The sequence below is a fragment of the Rhyacophila brunnea genome, unplaced genomic scaffold, assembly GCF_057557595.1.
Source record: "Rhyacophila brunnea isolate RB1 unplaced genomic scaffold, BYU_Rbru_1.0 scaffold_21, whole genome shotgun sequence".
NCBI classification, from domain to species: domain Eukaryota; kingdom Metazoa; phylum Arthropoda; class Insecta; order Trichoptera; family Rhyacophilidae; genus Rhyacophila; species Rhyacophila brunnea.
Genome location: NW_028232871.1, coordinates 25,566,826 through 25,575,468, shown reverse-complemented (window position 1 = coordinate 25,575,468; position 8,643 = coordinate 25,566,826).

Genomic DNA, 8,643 nt, shown 5'->3' with positions numbered 1-8,643 from the left:
CCGAGTGATATCCGTGTTATTTTAGACCACAACAGAAGTCCTCAAACAGCTAACCGAGCGAGAAGGAGTACATAAAGCTCTTTCAATTACCATCGGAGGTGATAGTATGTATCATATAGCAAAAACACCACAAAGACGATTTACAAACATTTAACATTTTGTAAAATGCGTTTTCATTAGTTGTTTTTCTGGAAGCCCCAATATGTATTAGCCCAGGACCTCTTCAAGCATAATACAGCCCTGCTTATATATATTTAAAAAAAAACATATCGTGCCTAAACATAATATATGAACAAACTGTTTTTAGTTTCACTATTTGCCTTCGTGCCGCTAAATTAAGACGCGTTCTTTATCACAGAAATGAAGACTATCTACGTTTGAATTTTACTGAAAACCATTTTCTAATTTCTACTGTGTGTCTGTACCACCCCTCATTCACCTAAAACATTCCCCCCCCCCCCCTTCTCAACCCCGAATCCCCCGCCATATTTATCCGGAGTCAGAGAGCACTTTGTTAGTAGATAAGTATTCGTTATAATATCATTTATTTCATATTTTTTCCTGAAGTTTGATATTTTAGTATTTCTAACTAAAACTATGTACCTACGAACTATATAACATTTATTATTTCTATATTCCATGGGACCACGATGTATTGCGTAATATAATAGCAATTATAATATTATGATGGCTGGCAACACTGGCTGATTAGTTAACGAATATCTAAATTTGCGCGCCCTGTTTTTTCATTATTGCACTGAAATTAAAATACCGGGCGACTCGAAAATAGAGCACACATTTTCGACCATAAAAATCGGCTGCCTTTATCTCACCTTATCTTTTATTAGTCTAAATCAGTGATCGCCAAACGGTCGCTTGCGAGCTACCGGTAGCTCGCGTAGGATATTTTTATCATATTTATAATTGTGAATGTGATTTATCGCTTAAAGTGTATCTTCAACTGTAGAATCTGTATGGCCTTTCGTCCCAACAGAAAAGTATCCAATTTTAGTTCGAATTACGCTCAAAATGAAGGCATTGTTTTGTTCTACCTACTTGTGTTCATGAACGTTTCCCACTATGAAGGTGGTTAAAAGTAAATAAAGAAACAGACTCACAGATGTACATCTTGATAATTGTATTCAGATGGGAGTTGGGAGTGATATTGTCGAAGAAAGTGAATGCCATTCTTTTCACTAATTATTTTTACTTTTTTTTTATTTTTTTTAGTTTTCAATTATTATTTTGTTTATAAATAATTAAATAATTAAAGTACGCATTTTATGTTTTATTGGAAGTCTGATGTCCTAATTTATTTTAAGTAATATAATAATCTTATATACTTATTATATTATATAGAAGGATATATGTATAAGTAGCTCACGAGACAATTTCAATTTCTGAAAGTAGCTCACATACTTATTGAGTTTGGAGAACACTGGTCTAAATAGTGTGTGTCCAAGTTTTTTACCTGACGGTGGACTAAGTAAAGGGTATTTGTTTCGTGTCACATCAAACAAATCACCCCAACAAAATAAATTGAGCTACCTTCTTTATTAATATCTATGAATAAGAAAATAGTACCGACAGGTAACAAAAAATAATATAGTAGCTGAATGCAATAATTATCAGTGAGAAGGGTGCAATTTATTGACAAAGATATATGTCAAGACGCGAGATTGGATAAACAAATACGAAACTTCTTATCTACATTCTGTAATTGTTCCGGGTTTTTTTTATTCATTTCCACTTGTGCTGAGAAAATTTTGCAAAGACTCGATCATCCAAATTTTTGGTAGTCAATCAAGGATATTGACCTAAACCGAAATTCAACATCCTGACAACTCTAGCTCAGAGAATGAGACTTTGTGTTCTATTAAATTTACTTCCAATGGTAGTGTCAAATGTGAACCATCGTATCTTGCAAAAGGATTGGTGACGCACTCGCGCGTTTGATAACTTAGTAAGAATTATGCAGACACTGCAGTCGAACTCGGTTTTAACGATCATGGATATAGCGAGATCTCGGATGTAACGAGGAAACATTCGTTGACATTTTAGTTTATTATTTTATCCATACATAAATTCACTTTTATAACGAGCTACTTATCGGGTATACCGAGCTAAAATATCGACAAAATTTTTCTGAAAACTGTTAATGTGTCGATCGTTTAAAAACATTTCGACGCTAATCAATAAAATCCGACCGGACAGGATGCCGCCGGGATCGGATTACGTTTATGACACTAGTAAAGTGTCTTAAGTACCTAACTAATTGTTGTTTTCGCCGACAATATTGAAAAAGTATCCACGCATATGGTTGAAATTGCGTGTAAAAAATCCAAGGTTTGTGAAGTCAGTACCAACCAGCGTTCATTACAATAAATAACTTCTTTTGTAGTTTATGAATGCCATGCTTGTTTCGGGGAAAAATTCTAATTGTGTATTTTTGTTTGAATTGCGACGTTTTGTGTTATGTGACCACTCATTTAAAAATTCCTATTCTGTGATAAAACAAGTAATGCTTATAACGAGCAAATTCAGTCGGTCCCATCTTCTTCGTAATAACCAAGTTCGACTGTATTATAATTTCTACTGTCTTCTACACTTCTGGCCAAATTTTAATTTTGTTTGAGGAAGCATCTGCACACGGGATGCAATGTTGTAAGTTTTAAACTTTTCTGGTCCACAGTTCTAACATTTGTGATTCACAGACTTCTTATTTGCGGCACACAGTTTGGCAGATACTGGTCTGAGAATACAATCTTTTTCCTTCATCAGATAACCGGTCATTTCAGTTTCCTGAGCGAGGGCGAAACATACATAACTACTCTAGATGATGTTCCTCTTCAACAGACAAGAAAAGAAAAACACGGTCGAGGGACCTAGATTGCGGTTAAACCAAGAAGGTTTGATAATTTATTCCGCGCTCATGGAGATACCGTTACACATATAAAAAGGATTTTAAGTTGTACACATTTATATTTTTATAAAATCGATTTTTTTTAAATAAATATAAAAAAATATTAAAACTATGAATTAGTCAAAAATCTCTACGTCAAAACATAGAAAACTTAATAAACTAAATTTTAATAATAAATATGACCATAAAATATATGTAAAAATAAGTCCTTTGACAAATTCACATAGTTTCTAGTTTCAAGCCTAGCCTAGTTTCAAAACCCCCTAAAACGGTTTTTGAAAATTTTTGAGTTAGATATTATGTATTTAGATGTATATTTTTATTACCTATGTGATGGCCAAAGATTGAGCTTGAAAAAACGCCAAAAACCGTCAATACGTATGATCAAAAATTAGGGTACATTTCAAAACCCGCTAAAACGGTTGGGTGTGCTTTTCAAAAAATGGAAAGCCAAAATACTCTTTAGAATGTAACGAATTATAAATACATAAAATTCACAAATTTAATAGGAATGATTTTTTCTCATTTTTCTCAGAACTACATAAAGTCGTTTTAGGGGCTTTTGAAACAAGGCACTTCATTTGTAAGTTTATCTTTGACTTAAAATAAAAAAATATTTTTCTTTTTAATGTTTTCAGGTACATATTTATTAATTAATACAGTTGAAATTGTAAATTATCAAAAAAATGTCTAAAATTGCAAGCTTTGTATTTTACCGCTAGGTTCCTCTGGTAGGTTAAAGACATCGTCTTAAAAACTACCTATACAAAACCATAATCGATAAAAAAATCTATCTATAAAATAAGTATCCAATATAATAAATAATCTATGGTTTAATGACAAAGTTTTATATATTTTCTATATTCTATAGATGAACGAATATTTTTTTTAATATTATCTACTATAGCTTGGATTAGGCGGGTTTAATTGAATTTCAAAAACTAATAAGCACTATCTACACATTCTAGTCTTATTTCAATGAACACAAATTTGTTTGACAGACAAAGTTTAGTAGCACTGATTATGTTGGATCTTAACAGCCTACCTCCATCCTTCGCCACGGGGTTATAGAGCAAAAAAATAATTAATATGTTAGGAGCATGGTTTAGGGATGGTGTCGGGAACTCAGGAGAAATCCAAATTTTAGTTATGACGCCTTACTACTCACTGCGACGTAATAATTGCTAATAAGTAGAAAACTATTAAATGTCATTGATCTATAACTCGGTCAAAAAAACTTTGATTAGAATAATTTATTATTACTTTCCTGGACCTTCACATATTCAGTATTAAATACAAAATTATTTAAATAACATTATTATAAGTAATATCGTTTTTTTAATAGGCTTGTCATTTCACGAGATAAAATTAGGTTCAATGCCAAGTTGTTTTTCACTAACTCTAGCTATTATTTTATAAATTTAATATTAGATAGCGAAGCATTTTATATGGGTTTATCACTAGGGTGTTCATTGAAAATGTAGATGCATATTGCGTACTTACTTTTGATATTACCCTCACTATATGTGAACTACAATATGCAAAGCGGCATCGATTTCAACTGTTTCGTGTTGCTACACCGGGAATGGGACGATTTGACACCGCGAACTGGCCTCCGCCGATTGGCCTCCGGTTATTGGCCGCCGGTACAATCGGACACCGACCCAATTGGCCTCCGGGACGATCGGACGCCGGTACAATCGGGCGCCGACCCAATTGGACACCGGCCCAACTGGCCGCCGGGAGATTGGACGCCGCACGGCTGAATTAAACGCGCAAAGGAAAAGACCTACGTAACGACTTGGTAGAGAAAGTAGACACGACACTTTAATATGCTTCTATCTACTTAGTGATTGTACCTTATACATTTTTCGCTTATGATTGATAATAATTATTACTTATGCTTTATGCTGTTTATAAAAAGAGAAGAATTCTTTCCTCGTCAGAACTTGAAGATGTGCATAATTAAGTAAGTAATTTATTGTGTATACCTGCCTATTCATATTAAAAAATATATATATATTAATAATGAATTGGTTAGTGAAAATAATATTTTTCGGCGTTTTCTCGATTTCATGTTATTATAATTGAACTTTATATTTATTCATCATCCGTAAATAAGTATTTTGAAGTTTATGAAATAACAAACAATATAAGTAGGTAAAATACTTGAAAGGTACCTACATATTACATTATATATTATATTATTGTTTGAAATGTGTTGGTCAATCGATCTTTAATAATTAGCTACAATTTATATTAATCAAGGCGTTTACGTAATAAATAAAATAAGTCTATAATAATTAACAAACTATACCGTATTCAGTACCTACATGTATTCTGTACCTACATTATTATATATTATGTTGACAAAGCGAATTTGTATGTAGGTGCATATTATTGTCAATAGACTATCGTTTGAAATAGGTGTTAGGTATCTTCGGCTTAAAATTGCTTATTCTATTTTTATTACTAAACGTATTTTATAAAAAACGCGCTAACTCACATTAGATAAATTTCAAGAAAAGTTGACTCAAAAAATTCAGCACGGTGCATAGGTAAATGAATATTTTTTCATAGTGTGGTATATTTTTTTACATTATTTTTAAAATAACTGGAGTAGAGTGTACTAGATATTAATTTAAGTCGAAATGTTCATATGTTAAAAATTTCACCTTTAATTTAAAATGTGTACACATATTTTTGTTGAAAGATAAATAGTATGGCTAACATTAATACATTATTATAAACATTATTATGGACGCTAAACCAAGAGATGTTACGGAGACTTGAAGCTTTCGAGATGTGGCTGTATAGATGCATCCTCAAAATTTCTTGAACTCACAGAGTGACAAATGTTGAAATTCTCAATCGAATGGGAAAGGACCAAGAAGTTCTACGTAGTATTAAACCCAGGAAACTACAGTACCTCGGCTACATTATGAGAAGACAAAAGTACAGTATTCCCCAACTTATCATTCAAGGAAAGATCAAAGGTAAGCGTAGCAGAGGACGGCGCCGCATATCGTGTCTTAAATACCTCCGTGATTAGTACGAGTGCATCTCCACTGAACTATTCCAGGTAGCAGACGACAAAGCTAATATTGCCTTGATGGTGTCCGACCTCCACTAGGGGATGGCACAATAAGAAGAAGAAGATAAATATTTATTTCTGAAGAAAATCTCACAAATGGAAAATTCACTGTTGGAATATGAACACGTATAATATAACAAAAACAGTAAAACAAAATAGTAATAAGTAGCAGTGTAAACTTAATAATTATATATCCTCTTTGACAACAAAAGTCAATACCACCACCTGTCACCTGACCAAGGCTACTAAAAACCATCCACACATTATATATATGGTGGATACAGAATGGTGACATGACTTGGGAAGATAATAAGAAAATAAATAATCTAGAAAAAAAAATTATATTGACTGGTGAAACATTTCGCCAAGCATGGATTTATATTTTATGAGTTGTATTGTTTTGTGTAACTACGTCGAAATATATAATACCTATTATATTAATCACTAGGAAGCCGATGTTTGTAATAGGGAATTATTTTTAATTTATCTGTGGAAATACCTGGGTACGTGGGAAAGCCCCAGATATTTAAAAATAATCTGATCTAACTACCTCATTAGCTCGATCAGGGGTTAAAAAATGATTGGCCTTTGTCATGAGAATTATACAAAATATTATAATAGCGTTAAAAATATTTTTAATAGGACAAGAATTTCGAAAAATGTCTAACTCATCGGCTAACAGTCTAAGAGCCGGCTGTCCAGTGAATTCGTCCAAAAATATCAGCAAAATATAATATAAAACACCTGAAATCGATAATTCAATACCTACTTTGATTTAAAATACAAAAGCCGATTGCCAATAAGTAACGCAATTTAGAAAGTGCTTCAGAGAGAATTATAAAAGCATTAGCTCACTCCGATACAAGTAGATAGGACTCGTATAGCTTAGTGGCCAGAGCACGCATCTGGGCGCGAATCCTGTTGGATGTCGTATTTTTTTAGTTAGGTTAAATTTAATAATACTGGGTAATTATTGAGTTTGGAAGAAAATAAATCATTAAATCGACATTGACTGATTATATTGCAGTACGTATTTATAAATTAAATAATTAGTATAACACAAATTATGACTTAATAAGTAGAATTGAACAGTAAACATATTATTAAATATATCGATGACCCAATCACATGAACGTTTTTTAACTGCAACCGGTTTCGTCCACCCAGAGGCTAGTCTAGTCAGTACGATAAAAATTGCGTTTTATTAAATTAAATCAATAATAGAATTCATTTCCACCATGAATTTACAGTTAACATAATTAATAAAAGAAATATTATATTAAACAGAATTATACGAGTGAACACAGTTTGAAAACCCCTTTTTTTGAAAAAAAATAGGTTTAATAGTATTATTTCGATCAGGGTTGGCAAACCTTTTTACGTACGTGGGCCAAAATTTCAAAATAAACTCAAGTGACAATAATTAGTGACAAATACCATATTCGCAATGGAAGGGCAGATTATGAGCGAACGCGGGCATGGAAAGTTAGAGTGTGACACACACACTGACAACGAATGCAGTCAATTTTAACTTATAGAACAAATTCATACAATAAAGTAGGTAAAAACTTTATCACCTACCTATTAAGTCAATGATCACAATAAAAAATATAACAATAAATAATAATAAAAAATTAACAAATAAATTATGTTTAGTTGAAGTATTTGAAGTGAAGTGGAAAAAAGTAGCATGTAAGAATAATATCGAATATTTGTTTCACAAGATTGATATCATTGATATAGGTATCTCATTAGTAACCTCCGTTAAATTCCCAATACGTTGCTATGTTCCCAGAATTGACAATTTTACACCTCTTGAGTGTAGTAAGTATTTTTATTGATTACATTTACCAATGATCTATTATTATGTTTTGACGATTAATACTCATATCGAATGTATTATTAGTGAGAAGGTAGGGTTTTTTTTACAAACACTTCAACTGTTCATAATTTGTTTGTTATATTTTTATTGTGAACTTAATGGTACCTAGGTGATAAAGTTTCACCTAATTTATTGTATTACTTTATTATATAAGTTAGAATTATTAACTTTATTCATCGACAGTGTGTATTTACCTTTTGGTAAATGCACATAGTGCCCGAAGGTGCCGAAAGGCGAAACTCGGGTCGCAAAAAACGACTCAAATGGAAAAGTACAAAACTTCAATCCATTAAAATTTATTCGTTTAGTTTACTTACATTAAAATATATAGGTATGTTGAATTTTTGAGAGGTTATTAAGAAAAGTAGTAAAATATTCGGTTAGGTAGAATATATTAAAAGTGTATTTACATTACAAGTTTTAGGTAGATAGGTAGGAAGTTACCCAATATTGTATTATTAGGTTCCTCCATTTATTCCTTTATTTTTATGGAAAGTAATAAATATTTTGTGTAGTTTTCGTATGTTATTTTGTTATGAGGTTTTTTGAGATGAATATGTACGTATATTATGTTATTTAAATATCATAAGTAGGATTATAAAATACCCATACGATGTGTATTTATGAACTGCATTTTGTTTTTATATTATTAAAATGTATTGTCTAAAATAGGTTGTCATTGAAAATAAATGTATTAATATAATTGTCGTTTTATTTATCAATTTTGCTTAGCACTGCATAATA